This window comes from Episyrphus balteatus, chromosome 2 (genome assembly GCF_945859705.1).
Source record: "Episyrphus balteatus chromosome 2, idEpiBalt1.1, whole genome shotgun sequence".
Classification (NCBI taxonomy): domain Eukaryota; kingdom Metazoa; phylum Arthropoda; class Insecta; order Diptera; family Syrphidae; genus Episyrphus; species Episyrphus balteatus.
Genome location: NC_079135.1, coordinates 83,737,836 through 83,757,605, shown reverse-complemented (window position 1 = coordinate 83,757,605; position 19,770 = coordinate 83,737,836). Strand labels below are relative to the sequence as shown.

Sequence of the window (19,770 nt, the reverse complement as noted above, 5' to 3'; positions counted from 1 at the left end):
AAAAAATTGAAGTAAATTTTAGATAACTAAATATTGTTTATTTTAAAACAACTTACTTCTATTCTTCCTCATATTAGCTACCAAATACTGTTTGTCACTCAAATCTGTGACTCAAATCTGCAACTCAACTTTGCGACTAAAGTCTGCGCCCCAGATTTGCAATCAAATATGCCACTCAAATCTCCCACGATTAAAAAAAAACATGAATTTTTATCTTTTCACGTCATTAATTCCATTTTTTCCCTAACAACATATAAAAAATTTTATACCATCTGAAAGCTTACTGTCGTAGCTCAAAATATACATATACCTATATCGATCAGGTCTATGAGACATCTACAAAAAGAGCTAGAATTTTTTTTAAACACGATCAAATTTCTTTAAAAAAGCAAAAAAACATTTATTTTTATGTTCTGACGCTATGGAATCAATTTTTTTGTATGACTATTTATAAACAATTTTATACCATGCTTAATATTTCACTTTTCATATGACGTATCAATCTCATTTCAAAGATGCCTACAAGAGAAGTTAGAATTTTTTTTAAAGTCAACCATGTCGAATTTCCAGACTGAGATTACGGTACTTCCCACACTGGTGGCTGTTCGGGGGGCAACAGATCTCCAATGGTGTTTTGAGGTTTTTCGCAAGTTTCTTGATTTAACATTGTGTATGTGTAGCTTGTAGTTAGTCTACCGTTATGTGTGATATACCAAATGAAAGGTAATTGTATCAGGATGCTCATAAAAATTTAATAAAATATTTTCAAATTTTTTTCTTTTCTAGAAATTGTAGCTTTGCAAAACAAAATTTGTTGCGCAAAAATTAATTTTGTAGCTCCATCCAGTCATTTTCAATTCAAATTTGAAGTTTAAAAAGTGCACTTCCTGTTCGCTGTACTTTCAACTTTTTTGAAAATTTTGACCGTTACATATGAAATTGAGTCTTATTTTAGCGGAATATTGAATAACAAAAAAACTAATCGAGCTACAAAATCGAGGTTTTTGGATTTCGTCTTAGTCTAGGTTACTTCAAATTTCTGGAAAAAAAAATTTTGGAATTTGGCATTTTTTTGGATTTTGAAAGGGTACTTTTGAGGTGTATTTTTAAAACAAAATCTTGAATATTTCAAAAACGGTTTGAGCTACAAAATTGTGGTTTGTATCAAAAATAATGTATTCAAAAGCTACAATTAATGGCAAAAGAAAAAATTTAAAAAAGTCTTTTTTTAAATTTCGTGCATTGGTACAGCGAACAGGAAGTGCACTTTTTAAACTTCAAATTTGAATTGAAAATGACTGGATGGAGCTACAAAATTAATTTTTGCGCAACAAATTTTGTTTTGCAAAGCTACAATTTCTAGAAAAGAAAAAAATTTGAAAATTCAACTTTTTTGAAAATTTTGACCGTTACATATGAAATTGAGTCTTATTTTAGCGGAATATTGAATAACAAAAAAACTAATCGAGCTACAAAATCGAGGTTTTTGGATTTCGTCTTAGTCTAGGTTACTTCAAATTTCTGGAAAAAAAAATTTTGGAATTTGGCATTTTTTTGGATTTTGAAAGGGTACTTTTGAGGTGTATTTTTAAAACAAAATCTTGAATATTTCAAAAACGGTTTGAGCTACAAAATTGTGGTTTGTATCAAAAATAATGTATTCAAAAGCTACAATTAATGGCAAAAGAAAAAATTTAAAAAAGTCTTTTTTTAAATTTCGTGCATTGGCACAGCGAACAGGAAGTGCACTTTTTAAACTTCAAATTTGAATTGAAAATGACTGGATGCAGCTACAAAATTAATTTTTGCGCAACAAATTTTGTTTTGCAAAGCTACAATTTCTAGAAAAGAAAAAAATTTGAAAATTCAACTTTTTTGAAAATTTTGACCGTTACATATGAAATTGAGTCTTATTTTAGCGGAATATTGAATAACAAAAAAACTAATCGAGCTACAAAATCGAGGTTTTTGGATTTCGTCTTAGTCTAGGTTACTTCAAATTTCTGGAGAAAAAAAATTTTGGAATTTGGCATTTTTTTGGATTTTGAAAGGGTACTTTTGAGGTGTATTTTTAAAACAAAATCTTGAATATTTCAAAAACGGTTTGAGCTACAAAATTGTGGTTTGTATCAAAAATAATGTATTCAAAAGCTACAATTAATGGCAAAAGAAAAAATTTAAAAACGTGATTTTTTCAAAAAGTCTCCACTGGCCTCGTCAAACCGGAAGTGCACTTCTGAATCTTTAAGTTTAAATAAAAAATGACTGGGTGGAGCTACAAAATTAATTTTTGCGCAACAAATTAGCATTTAATTAGCTACAATTTTGGGCATCAAAAAAATATTAAATTTCCTACTTTCGTCCGCTAACTTCAGTCTTATTTTAGCGGAATTTTTAATATCAAAAAAACTGTTAAGGCTACAAAATCCAAGTTTATGGAATTGAAAAGCATTTAAAAAGCTACAAATTCGGAGGCCAACTTAACTCATTTATTTTAATTATTTCAGATTTTGTCCGCTAACTTCAGTCTTATTTTAGCGGAAAATTCAATAACTCAAAAACTAAACGAGCTACAAATTTTTGGTTTGCGCAACAAATTAGCATTTAATTAGCTACTATTAATGAGACTAATTTGGTTTTATTCCGCCACAAAGTGTCCGCCAAGATAAGGGACGTAAAAATACCCCTAAAAAACAAGGTGTTTTTCAAAAATTCATATTTCGAAACGCAGAGTGTTGGAAAAAAATCCGTATCAGACACATAATTTTTTTTCCCTCATCTTTCACCTGGCACCTTTAGAATTGTCAAAAAAAATGTTAACTACCAATAATTATCATTTTGTCATAGCCTCAACACGTGTTTAACGTTCAAACAAAACGTTATAGCTTAGTTTTAAAATTTTTTTGAATTTTTTCTTAAATGCAGTTATTCTTAAACTAGTCTCATCTATCCATAGCAAAAAAAAATCAACTCTCTGCAACTTCGTGTTTAGATTTTAGCCAAAATTTCATCTTTACGTTTTACCCCGTTTTAATCCTATTAAATGACGGAATTTTTAAAAATCCGCTTTAGGTTATTATCTTTCAAATAAGCTATAGAAGATTTTTGTATCTCTAATAGTTTATTTTTAATTTTGAATTGAAATTTTTGCGCGCACTGCGAAAGTGCGAGAGTGGAACGGGAGAAAATGGCGTCACTTTTTTGTGGTGGCTGCCATGGTTCATCGATTTATAAGACGTTATCACGTCAAAAGTAACCATTTCCGAATTTTTAATAAGAAATAACTTCTTGAATGCCTGCACTGAAAAAAAAGGTATTCCAAATTGATCTTCCCTTTCGTCATCATCATAGTAAAATTTTCTCTACATCTTTGCTTTTTTTTTTTGTCGTTAATCAAATCATTAAGTATGAAGAACAAAAATGCAGTGAAATATTAAAGAGCCGAGAACATTTTCTGAAAAAGAGTGAAGTTACAAAGAACAGAGAGTAGTTATACTTATAAAAGCAGTGAAATTTTTAAGAACATAGACCATTTTTAGTCTTTTTGCTGTTGACTTGAGCGCCTCATGTTCATAACTGTCTAAGAAAAAAAAAGAACAGCAAATTGGATTGGGTTTGATTTTTGTAAGACTGGGGATTGAGCAATGAGCAGCGATATTGAAGAGCAAAAACAACTGAATCGTTTATTTCAGAAACAGCATAAGTCCATGAGCACTAACTTTTTAGGAGCAACAAAAAACTGTTTTTTTTATGTTAAAACTCCACAACACTTCAAATTTAGAGTATGCCGAGTTATAATCTAGCTAAAGACAACTTTAAAAATCTTTAAAATATAAACCTTTTTTCAAGTCTTAGCGGGTTTTTAAGCCCTTAAAGTCGTTGGATTTATGTCGTTTCTGCTCAAAACGACTTTTTGTTGGTAACACTTTTGTTTTCATCTAGCTATAGCTTTTGAACCCTGGTTCTGATTGACATACTTAATTTTTTTCCAGAAGATGAATAACTATACATAAATGAGAAATCTCAAAAAAAAAATTTTTGGGAAAAATGGACTTATGCTGTTTCTGAAATAAACGATTCAACTGCTCTCTGCTCAGTGAAAGAGCAGAGTGATTGATAGCAGCTATAGCAATAGCAGCCTCAGCCCTAGAATGGAGTCGCCGATTTGAAGGTTAGACTCGCAGATATGTTCTTAGTCGCAGGTTGAAGTCGCAGGTTTGTGTCGCAGATTAAAGCCGGAAATTTATGTTGCAGATTTGAGTCGCGATTTTTTTTCAATCGTTCTTGAAATTGAAATTTAGAGTTTTACGATCACAACTACATAGTCCATAAATTCAACATTTATCCTAAGAATGCTTTGACATAATTATAATCTTTTTTCGATTTTTTCCACCAAGATAACTTTCAACTTTAAATGCATCCCAATATAATTTTCATAAAATTAACTAACTTTACAAAACTAAACGTTACCTAAATAACTCTCTTTGACCCATTTCCTTATGAACTTGCTACAGTAATAATTATTATGCACGGAAGTAAGAGTCACAATCACCTTAGCCTCATCCCAAAATGAATTTAATTTTCTTATCTTAACTTTTTCAGCAAACTCTGAAACTATCCTATTTTTGAAATTATGTTGGAAAAATGTATATACACATAGGTACATAAAGATACCATCCAAAACACCAAAAGACGACAACGATATACAAAGTCGCATAAACCAAAAACCAAGAGACAAAGTATTATGAAGAACGAAACTCTTGGTCCTTTTCGCATGATAAAATTTCATAAAACTCTTGTTTCCCATGGATCCTGAGACAATCCAGCGTTGTCGTCGTTGTCTTTATAGTTTTGCCAGTGTCTAACGTCTCCGTCTCTATCTTCATCTTCGTCTCCGGTTTGGTGTTGCTTAATTTCAAGTTACTTTCGAAAATGACAAATTTCATAAAGTTTGCACTTTTTGTGTATAACTCTGGGTACCACCATTAAACAGAACATAATCGAATCTATGAATATTGTGTGTCGTCGTCGTCGTCCTTGATGCTCTGTTTTTCTGTTTTTCCTGTTTGTGTGTTGTTGCTTGTTTTCCTTTCCATGGTTGAGTGCAGTTTGAAGGACAAAACTGGCATTATATCGACATAGAGTTGAGTGGCGTTTCCTATAGCAACAACGTGAGACCATCATCGCAAACTTTCCATTTGCACTCCAGCAGAGCTTGCTATTCACAATTTTATATATAGGAAATTTCAATTGCAGCGTTGAACACTCTTCTTCCTTTCTCTCATCTCATTCCAGCTCCTACACCACACCGGCCTCAGCTGTAGCCGTGTTGGTCCATGACCGTGCAGAAAGTTTCTCCATTAAAATTTCCCAAAGCGTTAACATTAACTTTTGCTTCGGCAAAGCTGAAATTGAACAATTGAACCAACAAAAAAAAAAAAAAAGAAATTGTTTAAAAAATAAATGTTTCCTCTCCCATGATTTATCCTTATAATACAAAAAAAAAAAGAAGAAAATAACATCTCGTCGAATATGGGGGCTGTTGGTGTTCTGAATGATTGGCTGAGTTTATTTTTAGCACGGATATTGTTAAACCGCATAAAAATAATAAATTATGCTGAGGGTTTGAGTTAAAAATAAATCACGTTCGAGATGCTGACAGTGCCATCAGCGACAGGACAGGCATCACAGGACTATTAACAGCATCCACACCAAAAATAATAATAATCAATAGCACTAGGCTACTTATTAATGGCAGATTAATGCGTACTTAATCCACTCGACCACACGTTCACTCAGTCGATGTACAATGCGCACTCCATTTGGTGTTTTTTTTTTTCGACCTCGTTCGAAGTTTAATGAATTTAATACAGTGCAGCCGGCTAGGACTAACGAGCAGACATTTTTTTGTTTTGTTTTATTTTTATAACTCTTTTGAAGCTTTCGTTGAATAATTCAGACTTTCAACGCAAAAGCTGGAAATAAACATTAATTTTGGTAAATAATTAATTTATTGAAGTGGAAATATATCGAAAAGCAACAACCTTTGATTATAAAAAATAATATCGTTATTTTCACCGCATACGAAAGTTTTTTTTTTTTTTTTAACTTTGGATTAACTTTGAAACAGCAAACAAAAAAATATATTTGACTGGCAAATAAAGAAAAACTACTTTGTGACCCAGTTTAAGAAATACAATGTAAAATTTGATTCAGTCATATTTAATAAATTGTTTGATGTGAAAATAATTTCAAGCATATGATTCAATTTCAAATTTAAATTGAAAAAATATTTGATTTGGTATCACTTCAAATTTAGTGATGGGATAGTTTTTTTTTCAAAATGGGCAGAAAATTTGCTGGTTTAATATTTTTTTTTTATTTTTCCAGATGAACGATTCAAATTCATTTGATTAAGGTATGTGCAATATTTGTGAAATTTTGGATGGGTTTTAAAAAATTCTTTCTAAGCAAAAAAAAAAAACGTACAATTTAAGAATCAAAGTTAACATTTTTACGTGTGATATACAGGGTGTCCCAAAAGTAATGGATCAAACGAAATATGCTGATAGGCCAACTTTAGGGCTCTCAGAATTTAGTAACTTGTTCATCCCAAATCCTTACGGTTTTCAATTTAATGCAGTTTTTGTGAATTATCGAAAAATCTCGACTTTGCAACAGTATTTTGCTTCCTCCGGTCATAATTGATTTTTGTTTTTTACAATTCTTTCACTAAAACATTGGCTAATAAGAATAAATAATTATTTAATCAAAATATTTTTTTATTTGATACGCCATTTTGCTGCAAATTAATTAACAGTTCCATGTTTTATAAAAACTCAATTACTTAATTTTTTTCAGAGCAACACACTGCAAAAAATTTGTATGGTGTGACACAGGTTAATTATTTTAAAAACTTGCCGTGTTATTGCACTTTTCAAAAATGTATAAAAGTTTCCAAACTTGAAGTTAGAACAAAAGATATTACAATTTTAATGCAACAAAACAGGCCTTTTCAGAGAAAAATAACAAAGAAAAATAAACACATTTCCTCGACTGTTGTTTGTTTATTTCTTTTTGAATAAAAGCCCCGATTTTTGATTGTTATTTTGCTCTGAAAACCCCTGTTTTTTTGCATTAAAATTGTAATATCTTTCGTTCTAATTTGAACTTTGGAAATTTTTATACATTTTTGAAAAGTGCAATAACACGGCAAGTTTTTAAAATAATAAACCAGTATCACACCATACAATTTTTTTTCGGGATGTTCCTCTCAAATAAAAGTAAGAAATTGAGTTTTTATAAAACATGGAACTGTTACATAATTTGCAGCAAAATGGCGTATGAAATAAAAAATATTTTGATTAAATAATTATTTCTTATTATTAGGCAATGTTTTAGTGAAAGAATTGTAAAAAACAAAAATCAATTATGACCGGAGGAAGCAAAATACTGTTGCAAAGTCGAGATTTTTCGATAATTCACAAAAACTGCATTAAATTGAAAACCGTAAGGATTTGGGATGAACAAGTTACCAAATTCTGAGAGCCCTAAAGTTGGCCTATCTGCATATTTCGTTTGATCCATTACTTTTGGGACACCCTGTATAGGTACTATAGGACAAGTTTAGGATGGCAAAAAAAAAATCGAACTCCACATAATAATCAGACATGACATTACGAAAGGGTTTCCAGCGCATCTCTTTTAAAGAGAACATGTTTTCTTTTTCAACGCTGATCTTTTTTACACTCTCTTTTTTCATAAAATTCTTTTTTTGTTCTCTATTTTTCAAATGTCCTCTTTTTAGTCTCTTTTTTATTTGCCTGTCCGTTGTATCTCTTTCAAAGAGAACTTTGCTTTTTACTTGCGATATAGGTACTATAGGGCAAGTTTAGGATTCGTAAAAAAAATCGAACTCGAGATAACAATTTTACATGACATTACGATGATGGAGAATGCCAAAAAAGTGGGTCCGGTAATTCTGTCTGTCTGTCTGTCTGTCTGTCTGTCTGTCTGTGTGTCTGTCTCTATCTGGAGCTGCAGCCTAAACGAGTGAAGTGATTTTCTTCAAACTTGGTAGTTAGCAGTTTTTGGTGATTCCCTAGAGGGGAAATTGAAATTTTTTTTTTATGACCAAAACTAACGGTACCTGCCATATAAAGGAAATAGAAAAGTTAATTTTTTACTTGCGATATAGGTACTATAGGGCAAGTTTAGGATTCGTAAAAAAAATCGAACTCGAGATAACAATTTTACATGACATTACGATGATGGAGAATGCCAAAAAAGTGGGTCCGGCAATTCTGTCTGTCTGTCTGTCTGTCTGTCTGTCTGTCTGTCTGTCCGTCTGTCTCTATCTGGAGCTGCAGCCTAAACGAGTGAAGTGATTTTCTTCAAACTTGGTAGTTAGCAGTTTTTGGTGATTCCCTAGAGGGGAAATTGAAATTTTTTTTTTATGACCAAAACTAACGGTACCTGCCATATAACGGAAATAGAAAAGTTAATTTTTTTCAAAAACGGCTCTAACGATTTTGATTAAAATTTTTGTGTGTAGTACTACACATCAGAGCCAACTTTTTCAATAAAAAAAATATTTTTTGTACAGTTATTAACGGTACCTGTCATAGAACGGTTTTTTTCGTTTCTGAATATTTCGTACAACATTAACCCGATTTAAATGAAAATTTTTATACAAACGTGTGTAAGTAAAGATAATATTAAAGTTTTAGAAAATTTTCAAAAAACGCATTTTTGGATTTTTAAAAAATATTTCAAAATTTTTTTTTGAAAAATCAATTTTTTGAAAACGGATCAATGAAAAATTTTGAAATTTAGTTTTTATGTGTAAATTAATTATTTCTTCAAAATGGCATACCAACTTTTTTTTTGAAAAATGTTAAAAAAATTTTATATATAAAAAATTATTTTTTTAAAAAACGGCTCCTACAATTTTCAAAATTTTTTTTCTAAAAATACCTTTTTATACGAGAAATAAAATGGCATATTTGTTTTTTTTTTTAAGATATTTTAAAACTGAGTTTTATTAATTATAAAAACAGATTTAATTTTTTTATACTACTTATGAAATTTCTTCAAAATATCGAATTTTAAATTTCTTGAATAAAAAGCTTTAACATTATAGTTACTTTAAGCATAAGAGCAAGTACGTGCGACCCCAGTCGTGCAATTTATTTCAAAAACGGCTCTAACGATTTTGATTAAAATTTTTGTGTGTAGTACTACACATAAGAGCCAACTTTTTAAATAAAAAAAATATTTTTTGTACCGTTATTAACGGTACCTGTCATAGAACGGTTTTTTTCGTTTCTGAATATCTCGTACAAAATTAACCCGATTTAAATGAAAATTTTTATACAAACGTGTGTAAGTAAAGATAATATTAAAAATTTAGAAAATTTTCAAAAAATTTAATTTTTTTATACTACTTATTAAATTTCTTCAAAATATCAAATTTTAAATTTCTTGAATAAAAAGCTTTAACATTATAGTTACTTTAAGCATAAGAGCAAGTACGTGCGACCCCAGTCGTGCAATTTATTTTAGTTTCAATTTATTTTATATTTTCTTTTTCTGTACGGATCTTTAATTGTTCTCTTGTTCTTGAAACTACATTTTTGTGTATTTCAAATAATTTATTTACTTTTCAACAACTTAAATAAATGTTTATTGCTTGTATCAAAATTTTATCTCTGCGATCTTAAGTCTACTTTTTTTTTAAATGATTGTGAAAAATTGGTAAGCAAAATGTCGACACAAAATGTTGACTATTATAAAAGCCTTTTCAGTTTATGTTAAATTTTTTTAAAACCCAAATATTTTGGTCGATCTTTCTTTTTAATCAATCGGCTTTTGTGAAGTCAAGATTTTAAAATGTTCAGTTTGAATTTACTTTTCTGGGAGATGGTAAATATCCATACAAAAGATTTACAATAACTGAGGAGATGGAGGCGTTTTGCTTTGAAAAACAAACTTTTTAAAAGAAAGTACTGTTTGATCAGCTGATCCTGATTCCTCTATAACTACTGTTACGTTGATTGTTGTTGTTTTTATTTTGTTTTTTGATGAATTGCTCTCTTTTTTGTTCTCTTATTTTTTCTTCCAAGTCCTCTTTTTTTTAAGGTTCAAAAGTAAAATGTTCACTTTTTAGTAAGGTTCCAGATGGACTGGACACCCTACATTACGATAATAGAGAGTGCCAAAAAAAGTGGATCCCACAATTCTGTCTGTCTGTCTGTATAAAACTCGAGCTACAGCCTAAACTAGTAAAGCGATTTTCTTCAAACTTGGTAGTTAACAGTTTTGGGTGATTAACTAGAGGAGAAATTGAAATTTTTTGGATTTTTAAAAAAATATTAAATTTTTTTTTTTGTAAAATCAATTTTTTAAAAACCTGTCATCGAAATATTTCGAAATTTCGTTTATAAATTTATCATTTCAAATTCAAAATGGCATACCATCTTTTTTTTTTTGAAAAATGTTAGATAATTTTTATATATATAAAAAATTATTTTTTTTAAACGGTTCTAACGATTTTCAATTTTTTTTTCTAAAAATTATGGGTTGGGGTCGAAATGCTGTACGAGCAAAATTGTGTATTCAAAATACTGTATGTCAAAATTCTGTATGTGCAAAATGCTGTAGGTACGAACAAAATTCTGGTTGGTCAAAATACTGTATTTCAAAATTCTGTACGTCAAAATTCTGTAAACCAAAATTCTGTAAAAATGCTGTAAGAAATATCGTTTTGATATTTTTTACATCATTCTTACAGAACTTTGAAATACAAATTTATTTACCCAGAATCCCGAAAACCCAAAATTCCAAATGGGATCCCGAAATCCCGAAAACAATCCTAAGTGTGAAATTAAGGTGTTATTACGTAAAAAACAATATAAGTTTATGATTCCGTTAATATCTCTTTTTTACATGATTTCAAGTTCTTATTGTGATTTGAGCAGTGTTTTGTAATGATTGAGTTAAGTTGGAAAATCGTTGCACTAAAATTGGGTTTTTCAGTATCTTGGGTTTTCGGGATTTTGGGTTTTCGGGATTTGGGGTTTTCGGGATTTAGGGTTTTCTGTTTTTTGGTCTTTCTGGATTTTGGATTTCGGGATTCTGTCCGTGTCCCCAGAAACACAATTGTCTTATGTTATCGCACAGGTGGCTTCAGTTAAGCTGGCGATTTAGAAAAAACTTCTGAGCCGACCGCTGGGTTTGTACCCACGATGTCTGGCTCTGAAGTCATCTACCTATTCCTCTGTGCCATGGCCAAATGCACAGATTTATTAAAAAGAGGTTTTATTATGAATTTCTTAAAGATCAACCTAATAAAGAGGCAAGCTTTTAATGCTTATTAATCTAGTTACCTTATTAGGAGCTACGGAAAAAGGAGAGAAAAAACAAAACTCTACACTTATTTAAAAAAACAATCTGAATTGAACCACGTTGCATAACTAAAATGGTTTGTACAAAAATTAAATTTATATTGATTTTGACATTTTTTTGTAAAATGTATTTTGTATGTTTAACCCATTTCCGGCTAACGTTGCGTTTTCGCAACGTCATGTTTGAAGACTTCTGGAACATAACTGATTATATTTTTAAATAAACTAAAAAATTATTTGGAAAGATAGTCAAATTATCTAATCGACCTGTTTTTGGATTTTTTTGTAAAAAAAGTTTTTTCGAGCTTTTTTGGGGCTATGAAAATTCGAGTTTTTCAAAATTTTGAGGTAAAATTTTTGAACTTTTGAAAAATATAGTCAAAATTATAATTTTTTCTAAATAGTCTACAGGTTAATAAAATAAGGGTTCAAATTATATTCTAAAATAGTGCTGAAGTAATTTATTTGAGTTGCCTGCTTGTCAGGTAATATGAAAGCATTACGTTGCGTTTTCGCAACGTTAGCCGAAAGGGGTATCAAAATTTTTGAAATAATTTTTTTTTACATGCAGTATGAATAATTTTAATTTGAGTATTTTTATGAAGAAATGAACCAAATAAAGATACACTGGGTAATGAAAGATTGTTGAAAATAAAATAACAAAATTTGTAATAAGTTATACCTACATTATATTTGGTAATTTTATGCTTTCAAAGAATGGGATTTTGTGCGGTAGATATTCATCGAAGTATTTTTGTTGAATCGGGATGTAACATTTCTTGGAGGAAAAGCAGCTTGGCTAGAACACTTACAACGTCGAAATGGAGCACTTCATTGGGATTTCCTTCCGTTTGGATATCTGGTTCATTGTTTGTTTCTGATTGCAACATGGAATTTACAACAAATATTCTAAATTCTAGTTTTGCCATTAGTGTTTCCTTACCAAACTTTTTGCAAATGCCATAATATATATATACTTTTAGGAACGCTTCATCCAGCGCATTTGATAGTCAAATATAATTGATCAGTTCGAATCCGATAACTTGCTTGTAGCGTTATCATATAAATCAATTCCATCCATCGTTATGATGTTTTCACGAATTGAATTTGGCATTGGAATGTTGACAAGTTTTCCCTTTATTCGATTAAACCGTTTTGCCTGATATAGTGGTGAGTCCATCAAATGATTTGATAAGACTGTTACAATTGTTGTTCCAGCGAACAGGTGCAGTTTCATTTTCGTTATCGAATGCAAAATCAATGAAATCATGACTTTTTCTGATTTGTTTGAGTTCGGTCAGCTCTGATTTACCACTTCTATTCTCACGAACTATGAATGTAAATACAACACAAGAGTTGGTTTTTTGCTCTGCATTGAGAATAAATCAAATTACCTGTTAGAAGACGGTATTCTAGTTTGTGAGACTTAAACAAAATTGTCGATTGTTGGCGGGTGCTGATTTGGTTTATCGATTTTTGAAAGGAATCAATTCAGAGAAGTTATCACTAAGTAATTGCACTACGATAAGAATTGAATGAAGTAGTCACTTTTATCATTTTTTCGACAACATCAAACATACTGTCACCAAAACGATGTCACAAGTGTTTCAGACAATACGTTTTTTTCTGCAAGAAATGTAATATCTTGATTCATATCCAAAATGCTTCGATAAGTACCACACAAAAAACCTTTCTTAGTAAGCATAAAATATCAAAATATAATGTTTAACTTATTAGAAATTTTGTTATTTTATTTTCAACAACCTTTTATTACCCAGTGTATCTTTATTTAGTTAATTTCTTCATAAAAATACTCAAATAAAATTGATTCATACTCCATGTAATAATAAATTATTTAAAAAATTTTGATACCCCTTTCGGCTAACGTTGCGAAAACGCAACGTAAACTTTCTGGAAAACCAAAAGCTTTTCCAAAATTTTTTTTCAGATTTCCTCTAATTGGGCCAAAAACAGACAGTGTGTAAAATTTCAAGTTTCTAAGTCAACTGGAACTGGTAGCCGCCGGAAATGGGTTAAGAAAAGTTTGATTTGGGTCCCTAGAATTGATTTACTTTTTTACTTTAATAATTATGTTTGTATAAAATCACAACTTTGTTATCAATAATTATTATATTTAAAGCTAGTGTTTTTTCATCAAAGGAAATTTCTTGAAAAATACTATATTGAAATTACAGTATTTTGCAGTACAGAATTTTACAAAAGAGCTACTTTTACCATAAGAGCAAGTACGTACGACCCAGTCATGTATTTTTTTCAATACGTGAAAGTAGCTGGAGTAACAACTTTATAGGTTTTAACCAATATTGAAGGTCATATTTTATAATTTTTGTGTTTTGAAAAACACTAGCTATATCAACTCATAACCCACAAAACTTATGTATTTTGATACTTTGATTATGAATGGAACTTAAAAAGACCCTTCTTTTAAGTGCTCACTTGATGGATTTGGAAGATTTTTTTTTTTCAAAAATCTAAAATAATATAGGTACATTTGTAATTTTTGTGCTTAAATGCCGACTGACTATGAACTCATATCTTTATAATACCAAGACCTGTTTTGAGAGTTTAATCCGAAGTTATCTGCTTCAGAATGCAAAAAAAAAATATTAAGATTGTAAGTAACTCAGCAACCAGATCTCAAAGAAAATTTTGGATTTAATTTATAAATAGAGTTTGAAGAGACCTTTTTGGACTCGATGGATTCTGAGAATTATTTTGAAAATTCCTTTTTTTCGGCAAGGGGTTAAATTTGTTTTTTTTTTTTTCTGGAAAATCCATAAAAAAATTGATTTGTAATTTTTTACGTAAATACATAGGTCTGTCCATAATGAACTCTCTTTAAACCAAAACCTGTTTCGGTACTTTGAACCGAAAATTATTTGGTTTCGAATATTAGGAAGAAAAACAAAATATTTAGAAGCAAATAACTCAACAACCAGATCTCAAAGAAATTTTTGGATTTCAATTAAAATTAGAGATTGAAGAGACCTTTCTTATGATATCTCACTTGATGGATATTGAGAGTTATTTTGAAAATGTATTTTTTTCGAAATTCTAAAAATATAATAAATTTTTAATTTTTGATAATAAGATATTTACATAGAAATGTCAATAACTAATAGTAAGATATTTCCTTAAACAAAGAATTTTAAATTGTTTTATTTTGTACAATTTAAATTTCAACAAGGCATCTAAACCTAATGATATGACAAACTCTGGACATAGATTTTATGAATTGCATTAAATTTGCATAGGTCATCATACATTCACAATCAATTAAGCGATGCTTAAATTACTTAATAAATCAACGTCAACCACATAAGACTTTCATTCATCAAAACAAAATTCAGCTGACCAAATGACGGTGGCTAATGACTTTAGAAATTAAAATTTCTATTTCAAAAATACAAACTTTCCCAAATTGCTACCAAAAACAAAAACACACACCTCCACACTATTTCAATACTCACATAATAAACACTATCCTCAAAACAAAATTAGGAGATTCACATTTAACACAATGAAAATGTGGATTTTTGACATTATAAACTTAAATGATACCTGCGGCGAATCCCGAACTGTGTCTGAGGGATACCTGGAGCAGTTCCAGTTGCCAAATGCTATGACACTTGCATACAAAGTATTATACATTCATATGTAGGTATATGTTTATTTATATCCATTGGTTATATACTGGATGTAGTTTATTTCACTTTTCAACAGCCAGTGCCATGGGCAATGAGAAAAACGGGAACAGCTTCCACACTTAATCGATTAAACCAGAAGAGCTGAGACCAAGAACCGAGGAACTGGGTTATGACATGACACTGAAGAAGAACGTGCAAATTAACCCCCGTGGAGTTGAGAGAGTCTATCTGGTGGTATCTCTATGTATATATATATTTTTGGATGGTTATCATACAAACTATCATGCAATCCCAAGATTGCACATTGCGGGTTCTCTGCTGGTGTAGAGAATGTGTTGAAATTGAATTTCAAAGTGCAGTTGCTTTTTAACTAGGTTTTAGCATGCAAATGTATCTTTAGTGTTGATATTTTTTTTTTTTTTTTTTGTATAAATTGAGTTCTAAATTATTTGTGAGATTGTATTTTTTCTTTATAAATATGATGTTAAGATTTCTAAAAAATTGTATAACAAGGATGAATAGTTAAACAAGAGAGAAGGATGCAAATTTAAATATCTGGAATTATCATATCTGGAGTATGAAATTTGTAAGTGATGCTACACTTCATTTAAAAATGAAACATGTGTTAATTTATTTTAACTACAAATAGATTAGTTTCAGCTCTGAAATTTTATTTTTTAAGTATTCCAACACCAAAATAACTAAAACCTTTGTGGACTGTTCGAAGATTTTTTTAAGCTTAAGCCCAACTAGAAATTTGGATTTTTAGAGGTTTTTGAAACATATGTTTTTTTTTTTTAATTGCGCCGTTTGGATACAAAAGAAAATATATAAAATATTTTTAGGCTTTCACGTGAAAGATAATTCCAAGAAAAAAGTTTTAAGCTTATATTTGTTAGAATTGAACACTCAATAAAGAAGCTGCGAAATAATAAGTGAAGGAAAAAAAATCATTTTTTCATATAGGTAAAATCGTTTTTTTTTTTCTTAACAACTTCAACCTATTTGAGCGAGCCAAAGACGAACGATATTATAATTTTTTTTACATATTATTAAATCTCACACCCTTATACTTCAACTACAAGTGCCATTGAAAAAAGTAGTAGAAACAATTTAGGTCTTATATTGAGCTTGAAATTATTTCTCTACTTACTGGCAGAACTTTGGCTCGGTGGGCTTATACTCTCCAACCACAACAAAAGTTGTACTCTGGCCTATAAATGTAGAGAGCCTTCTGTTTCTCGATGACTGTTTGGCATACGACACATCAGGATTCAGGAGGCAGTAATTTGAAAATATTATTTAACTAGAAAAATGTTTTGAAATTTGTTATTGTCCACCTCTCTGAGTGAAATTTACATTTGTACATTGGTAATTGGTTAAAGAGAGTTTTATTGACGGTTTATAATTTTTTAAATTCGGTTTGATCTGATGCAATTAACTTTCAAAACTCCAACAATTTGTTTCACACAACCTCAATATCTCAAATACTATAATATTTTACTCAAACAGCATATTTAATTTACTGGCGCAGCAGTTTTATTATTTTAAATAAAAAAAAAAAACATGTCAGATTTTAGTAACAAAACTCGAATTTGATTTTTTTTGTTGAAACGAAAGAGTTGACCAACGAACTTGATTTTCTTTAAAAAATTGATTTCAAACTACTTCGATTGCGACAACACGATGACCGATAGTGCGACGGAAAATTTTTAAATATGTATATGAAATGCTGTATAGTTGTGGAAATGCAGTCACTGGTCGAAGAACGATTTAAGTGAACGATGAAGTTATAGTAAAAGTTTATTGGGAGATGAATCCTTTTTTATAAGCAATTTAATTTACTAGAAACACAAAGCATAAGATATAGCAAAATTTTGTAAAAGTTTAAAATAAAGAACTAAAAATTTTGTTCAATGTTTTAGGGTAAACTACCTGTGCAAAAAAAAATCATGTGTGCAATTCACACGTGGTTGAAGTGAAACCTTAAAAATCATTTAAAAAAAAAATCGAAAATATATAATTTTTTTTATTCCATCAATTTTTTTATATGCCAACCTAAAATAAATTTTATACCATCTGAAAGCTTATTGTTTCAGCTCAAAAAATTTATATCGACCATGTCTATACAACATCTACAAAAAGAGCTAGAATTTTTTTTAACCCAATTAGTTTTCATAAAAAAAGCGAAACAATCAATCTGTTTTCTCTTCTAACGCCATTAAATCCATTTTTTAAAAGACAACCTATAATAAATATATCATTTTTATTTCACCTTCTATATGACGCTTCAATCATATTTCTACCATGCCTACAAAAAAAGTAAGAATTTTTTAAAGCCAACCATGTCGAAATTTCAAAATGAGATTTCGGTACTTCCTCTACTGCTGGCTGGTCATCGGCAACAAATCTTCACAGGTGTTTTGAGGTTTTTTTCAAGTTTTTCAATTAAAGATTATATAACTTGTAGATCATTATTATTATCAGCATGCGTATTGAAGTTAAATAAATTTGTTATGTGCTCTAGATCAAAAGATATAACGTGTTTAGAAAAAGAACATCTTTTCACCGTTATCTCAGAATTTTGAATATGAAATCAATTGAAATTTTGCACGATTATAATTAATTTAATTACCTTTCTACTGTATAAATTTCATTCATCTATCTATTAAAACAAAAAAGTTATGATCAACTGATTTTTCGTGTCGCTTTTTCGTTTCATCTTGTTTTTAAATCACTACGATACTAAAGAAGTTTTCACTTCAGAAAATATTGAAATAAAACTAGTAAATCTATCAATTTTCTACAAGTTTTCATAACCAGGGCACACGTACGTTAACGTATTGATGCTTTATGTCTCTATCATTTTCTTCTGATTAAATAGAGAGAGCAATAGTAAAAACCTTAACGAACGTATGCCGTAGTTCGACCCCAGTTTTCACACCAGTAGTCCTAAATTATACTCATCATTATTTTCCGACAAATTAGAACCTCCAAATCATCAAACCAGGATTTATTTGTGAAATTTGTATAAGGTCTGGGATTTTTGTTCAACATTTTCCGGAAAAGACTCAATATTTTCTTCAGTTCTCACTTTTCTAAAGCGTCTTCTTAACAAAAATCAGAAAGGAAATCTTTTTCCAACAAAATATTTTTTTTTAGAAAATAATAGCTAATAAAGTATTTGCCTTGAGGAAATAATGACATTCATTCGACAATAAGAACAAACTGAAAAATTTTTCATATCAGAAAAAAAAAACACAACCCCATTGATAAATGACTTCTTTAAATCTTCATTCCTTTTGTTGGCATTTTTGTTTCTTCTCAAAACCTTCATAAACTCCAACTTTACCTAGTTTATGAACCCATAAATAATGGAATTGCCTATTGTGTATTACACTGACTCAAATAAAACCAAAAAAAAGTACAAAAATAATGAAGAAAAAAAAAAAACATTGAACAATTCAAAACGAAAAAAAAAAATACGAGTCGATATCGAACAAAGATATAATTTTACGTACTAACGGACCAATAAAAAAAAAATTTAATGTGACGATAATTCAAGAATTGAAAGCATTTTTCTTCCAAAGGATATATCTTAAGCTCCATCATACTTAAACAAATAAGTACTTGTTATTTTCTATGTTAAGGTATAATAAAAATCAGATAAATCAGATACCGGAATTCCTTCTAACAAAAGAAAAAGGGTATCATCTTATTCCTTTAAAAAAAAGCAGAGAAAACAACAACAAAAAAATATTGCAGACAAAGGAGTCCTTGCTGCTGAACACATAACCCCAACCAATCCGCAAAGAGACAAAAACATTAAGAAATACAAAAAAAAAAATACAAATTCTTCAATAAAAGTAAAGAGTTACAACACACAAACGACACCCTCCACCCGAGGCATCTTCACAACAACTAAACCCTCACAAAAACCCACTCACAATCTGAAACCCCAGCATATAATACTCGTACACTTATACCTAGACTAAAATAAAAGCAGAAAAACGACACCCATCTATGCTTTTTATATGACAATCTTTATCCAGGACTCCAGGAGCAATAACACCGAATGGGCCAGGGATATAAAGAATGTGCTCATGAAATGGATGACACTCTCCTTGATGGCGATGGGATGGAGAGCCAGAGCCAGAGCCAAGCAAGGACAAATACATTCCCACTTTAGCAAATTGTAAAATAAAAGTTCCATCAGTTCCTTTTCCCATACAAGTACAAAATGGAACATAGGTGGGTTTTAGCCAAGGACACCATATCGAATCGTGTGGATAAACAAACAATCGTTTGGGAAAGACATACTCTTCGGTCCAATAAATCACGGTTGGGTCTTGTTTTGTCCCGAGTCAAATGCTCCCGTCAAACATTCAATAAAACTGTTGGACATTATCCTTACGAGCCATCGTCATCGCCTCTTCCATTGTACTTCCGTCCGTCGCCGCCGCCGTCACCCACGCCACCATGCGTCGTCATCGTCCTACCCTAAAGTATATGTAACTTGAGGATGTTTTCAACACATCGTTCTGTTCTGGAATCGTACATGTGAGACTTTCAAAACAAATCACTAAACTAATCCAAGGAGCTTAATGATCCCTTACGAACAAATCTCTCTCACGCCATTCCAGAGACCTGCCCTCATATATATCCTGTTTAGCATTGCGTGTATCTGGCTACCGTTT

General features: G+C 30.3%; 1 long non-coding RNA gene across 1 annotated transcript; it reads right to left on the bottom strand.

Moving 5' to 3' along the window:
* Window positions 1–5,828: 5,828 nt before the first annotated feature.
* Window positions 5,829–6,148, bottom strand: LOC129912622 (uncharacterized). Its single transcript, XR_008771877.1, has 2 exons — window positions 6,045–6,148; window positions 5,829–5,975 (listed from the first exon to the last, which is right to left on the bottom strand). It is a non-coding gene; the product is annotated as an uncharacterized LOC129912622 (long non-coding RNA).
* Window positions 6,149–19,770: the final 13,622 nt, after the last annotated feature.